Genomic DNA, 6,000 nt, shown 5'->3' on the forward strand with positions numbered 1-6,000 from the left:
GTTGAAAAACTGTCTAAAGTCTTTCATCTTTAATAAAATGATCAGCGTTCTGCTCTACCAGGTGTAACAATTGAGTTTAGCATCCAGGCATCCATGAAAACGGAATTTATGACATTTAACGGAGTTAGAAGTTAGCAGGGAGTTAGCTCGCTAGCTTCTATCTAAATACAATATAGCATGTCCTGACTGCGGGGTTTTGGAAACAAATTAAAACGTACAGCTCTGTTATCACTTCCAACATAACTGAAGACAGGAAACTAAACAGCAGTGACGTTTGTAGGGTTACTGAAGTTTGGCTAGCTGGTATATAATGATGTGCTACCGCTAGCGACACAGCTATGTTAGCATAATATAAACAAGCTAACTTTTTTTCCACTCGATAAAAGTTAACATGAGTGTTTTCGGTGGTCAGGAACAAATGTAATCGCATGGCAGGATGCTGTAAAAGGACCAAACTTCAGCCAGGAGAACAACTGAGATAATCCATCCACAATATGAGGTTAGTCATTCATATACTGCTGCATGGGCTGGGCTGTAGTTACATCCTAAGGTTTTAAAAACTGAGCTTAAATAAATGATTAGCGGTGATAAAAGCCGAGGGAGGTGAACAGTGATCACTGACTGTTTTAGGAGCTTTTTGGAATTAAATAGAAGAAAATACAAAACATTAAACATGTTAACAACACAAAAGCCATATTAAACGCAGACTACTTTATACCTGGAAGTAGGATTCGTCGCGTCATCACTGAACAACCGGATGCTGCTACCTCTTGATCATGCTTTTTATTTTGTGCAAAATAATGAATAAACGAGGACATGAAACATCCTGTGAACTTCACTATGGTCAGTTTCATCTTTGTTAACTCAGTCAGCCTGGAAGTGACTTTTTTCTTGAAATTAGGAGCTTAAATTGCGCAGCTCCCATGCTGTCACTGACGCATTCTGTTGCTGTTTCCTCCACAGGACTTAAATAACCTGCAGCCAGTGGGGTGCTGTTTCTCACCAGCGTATTGGCTAATAAGTGTGAATGAATGTGGGGATAAACAGTGGGTCTTGTTGCTGTGATCATGCTGATAATTATGAACCGACTTCTAAAGTCTCTACTTCTAAAAATAGTAATAAATGAATACAAAAAAGGTAAACACTACCAGTACTGTGACTGTGCAAAAACACGCAGTGAATAGTTGTATTCGTGTCAAAAACAACAAAAAAAATATGTACAAAAGTTGTGTGTACAAGCCACAGACCATATGCTTGCTGTGGCTTCTATGTAAAAGTGATCTGAATCAGGTCTTGTTTATTTGGTTGTGCATATGTGGGTGCCCGTGTGTGGGCGGTGGTCTCTTTGGCCATCTGGTGCCTGGTTACCTGCCACTGCTGCTCGGTCTCCAAATGGATCAATAGTGGCGGGCTGTAACAGCCAGTGCCCTTGGCACTGCAGGGGTGGAGAGTGAAGCTGTACTAAATGCCCACCAGGTGGGCTTCGCCTTGGCTGGGCCAGTCTGGATCACGCCGGTCCACTTCCAGCTGAGGTTTAGACCACCAGTGTGACAGATGGCTGCATGACATCACCCTTCTTCGCCACTCTGAAAGAATGTTAGGCCCAACTCTTGGACTGCTGTAGTCGTGCTTGATATGATATTTTAACGATGAGCAAATATTTGTTTTATGTGCTGCAGGAAACAGGGTGGACTCATTTCTGTCAAAGATAAGACCCAAAGATGCCTGCTCAGTGGAAGTCCATCTTATCCTTTAGAGAGAAATGTTACTCCTCATTTATAATATTAATCCTTTTTGCTGTGTTAGGTTAACACAATGAGGACCAGCCATTCAAAACTCTGCTCAACTACCTGAACTGGTTTCACTTTAGCACTGCAGCCATTTTTCTTTTCTTTTCTTTTTTCAAATCCTTCATAAGAGCTGCCGTGTTTTGACTTCTTCGACTGCACTCCACATATCCCGCTCTATTTCTCACTCTGCCTCGCTCATGCCTTCTCTGGGTTTATTGCTGTCTTTTGGGGCCATGAGGGAGCCATCATCATTGCCAGACGGTATGGCTGCTGTGTATAAATATCAAGCAGCACTCTTTCCCCAATGTTTTCCTGGAGACTATCAGCACTGCATAAACATTGAGGTGCTGTCTACAGAACACACTCAGACAGCTCATCACCATAAAACCACACATACACCTGTCCATTCAGAAAAAAACAGAGCCACACAAACACACGCACGCTTGCTTTCCTTACTGGTTGGAGCCAGTACATTATTGTAGCCTCTAGCTTATTTTCTTACAAATGTTATGTATGCAGTGTTTTTTAAGGAAACATATGTCTGCTGTAGCCCTGCTTGCATGTTAACATGGCTCGGCATTGCTCAGAAACAAAAGCGATTGCATTTATTCCATCTGACACCTGCACGAAATACACTCATGCATACTGTAGTGCACTTTTCAGAGCCTCACTTCTCAGTCTTCGCTGTTATTCACACATGCAATCACAAACAATCTATAGCGCGTGTCCCCCAACGCACACGGCGGTGACAGATGGTAGCGAAAAACTGCCTTCAATAATAACCGCCGTTACAAAACGGTTAAAAATGTATCCTTTCGTCAGCTCAGAGACTCCCTCCAAAATGTATTCGCCACATTACACTTGCTGCATTTAACAGGTTCAGCTCTTTTCTTCTCTGAGCCTCCTTAGAGTCGTAGAGGTGTTTGTCCTTCCAGATCCACGTTCAAGGTCAACCTGAAAGCTTCCCGCGTAGCCGGGAGTGTGGATGTAAATGTACTGAAACACAAATACGAACCTGATAATAAGAATCTTAAGCTGATGCATGCCGTTATATTCTAATACATGTGTCATCACACTCAAGTATTTACAGTGTGATGACGCCCTTTAGTTCGTTCTCCAACATTTCTTTTTCATTGCAAGAAAAACAAGATGAAAACAAGAAAAGCCTGGGATGATTGTGTGTTTGTGCACATGCATCACACCTGTGACCTATTCATGCTGTCTGGAGGTTGCTGTAATACAGAGGCAGAAGGTTATATATGATTATATATAGTCGCCTTGAGGTGACTGCTGTCATTGTTGCTCTTGTGCTGTATAAACAAACCTGAACTCAGCTGAATATTGGCCTTCTGTATTATTACAGTTAAAGTTATACTAACTCATTCCAGTGTGTTACCATGGCTACATGACAGCAAATTACCACAGAAAAGCACAATGCTTTTAAAAATATATAAATGAAAAATAAATAATACATGCATGCACTATGCATTTGTGTAAAATGTACTTGTGCACATTCTTGCAGAATACAATCGTTCTCGCCTCAGATCAGAGCAGATTCAGATACAGTCGTGAAAAAGTTTGGAGACTCTCAGCAACAGTACCCTGACTATTGTCAGTGGTCAGAATGTGTAGACACTTCCTGCAAAAAGAAGACATTGATGCCATTGACCGGCCCTTACATTCTCAGACCTGAATCCAATTGCGAACCTCTGGGACATTGCATATAACTGCATTTGACATCCCCTAATAGCACCACAGACTGTCCAGCAGCTCACTAATGATCTGATCTAGATCTGAGAGGAGATTCCTTCATCTACTTCCCTACTGTTTCATGCTATTAGTAGTAATAAGGACACTAGCAAAAAAAAAGCAAAACTCGAGAAAAATCGGTCTGGTGGGATAAGTAGAATTCAATTCAATGTATTTATATAGCACCAAATCACGACAACAGTTGCCTCAAGGCACTTGCTACTGTACAGTAAAGACCCTACAATAATACAGAGAAAACCCCAACAATCAAATGACCTGCTGTGAGGAAGCACTTGGCAATAAAGGGAAGAAAAAACTTCTTTTTAGCAGGAAGAAACGTCCAGCAGAATCAGGCTCAGGGAGGGGCGGCAATCTGTCGCAACTGGCTGGGGCTGAGGGCAAGAAGAGGGGATGGTCTGTGGTCACCACCTGCAAAACCATTCAGTTATGAGGCTTTATGTGGCCTGCTGTCACTTTATTTAACGCTGAAGCCGATAATATAATTTCACAATGGTTTATGCTTCCTAACTGGACTGAATGATATCCCTGAAGTTTCACTGATTGTGCTAAACTGTGATGATCAAGTCATGTTTTAATGGGTTTTTTGAGCAGTGGATTAGATTTTCCTCGAGGCGAGCACATCCTGGATGAGCTGTAACACAGAGGAAGTCAAGAAGTACAGTTTGGTGTCTTAAGAAGAAATTAGCTATAGAGAAATTAAATGTTTTTATGCCACGGTGTAAACGTGTAAATTTCACTATCAGAAATGGGTATTTTAGCATCTTTAAGGGTTGACTCAATTTGGAGGAAGCCTCTAGTGGCCATTTGTGTCCCTGCAGTTTTTGGAAGCGCTTTGCAACCTGACATCATTTCTTTCAATCATATAGTGCAACCTAACGTGTATGCAGAAAAATTGAGAATAAAATTGTAGTTTGGGTGGATTATATTCATGAAATTCCATTTTAATTATATATTTACAGTGACTGACTCATTTTTATTTGTACGTGATTTTAGAATTTTCTCATGCGATCACCTTTTGACCTTAGCACTTTCACTTACAACAATATAAGATCCCCTAAAACCGAAAACTTTCATATAATTTAGATGAGTAAGAACTTTATTTAAACTTTTATTAGGCTTTCAAAAGTTTTCAAAAATATCAAATAAAAATGTGGATTAAAGGGCAAATATAATTCAGTGCCTCATGCAGTGGCACTGACATAAAAAAAAACATGGGTGTCTTAGATTGGAATATTTACCTCACTACAAATGTGCTATTGCTTCAAGGCACCGCTGGGACACGCAGATACAGAATATATATGTGATGTTAGTTAACAGGCTAGAAAGGGTTGAAGCCGCCTCAGGGCGAATATAAGAGAAATATTAGGAACATTAATTTTAAAGTGTGTAAATGAACTCCAAGTAGCCTTTTATTTTCACTCCAGCGGATTTAAATTTTAAATCAGTGTTTTGACTCATGCACAAGTGCAAGTTCATCACAGCAGAGGTCTCCGGGAGATCCTGGAATTCTTCCGTCCCCTGTGATTTGTACCGGGAGGCTGGAGCTCACAATGATCCACTCCAATTTGGCAGAGGAGATGAGGGAAGGTCTCACTCTGCGTGGTAAGCCACTGTCTCGGTTACATTTCATTTGCCCCTGTCTTCCAACTGCATTAGCCCATCACGCCTTGTAATATTGAAGTGGGACTGGAAGGATTTTCCGGCAGCGTATAACTTGAGTTACAGGATCCTCACCGCTGTAATGAACGCTGCAGACGGGCGGTATGACATGCCATTTGCCTGACATCAATTATCTACATGACTATCACATTTCTAATTTGACATGTTAACCACTTGATTGCATTTACTCCACCGAGATGTTTGGTTCTGAGCAAGTGTGCTGTTTTAATGTGGGGACATTATGGCAGTATCATGAATAAATGTTCAGTTTTTTCCCCCTCCCTATGATTTAGATGCTGCAGAGACACAATTTACTGCTACACTTAGCTAATACCTTAATTCTGTAATGTACTTCTTCAATTACAGGGAAGAAGAAAGAGGATGAATTCAGCTATTTATAGTTGTGTTGTTTTTTTTTAATATGAAAAGCACAGAGCCCTGGAGGCCCTGTTAAAAACATGCTGGTTAACACTTGACACACAAACGCAGCACAAAGCCATCTGTTTCAAGTCACAGATATTTCAATCAACGCTTAAGAATAAGACGATGGGGAAAAAAAGTGATATGGGAGCAAAAAAGAAGTTTTCTGTACTTGAGATCCTCATACACCCAGTTCGATCTCTGATAACAAGAAGTCCCTGTTAGGGCTTTACTTTAGCAACGTTTCACATCTGTGCTGCTGCAAATAATGAAAGGACTCAAAAGCCAGGGAAGAAGGAGAAAAATCGTTTATTGAAAACAAATGTGGCTAATCAGCTAACATTAGAGAGCCGCTTTACAT

Source organism: Copadichromis virginalis, linkage group LG9 (assembly GCF_057382275.1).
Source record: "Copadichromis virginalis isolate Kocher_CV1m ecotype Utaka linkage group LG9, C_Virginalis_male_GT1.1, whole genome shotgun sequence".
Taxonomy (NCBI): Eukaryota; Metazoa; Chordata; class Actinopteri; order Cichliformes; family Cichlidae; genus Copadichromis; species Copadichromis virginalis.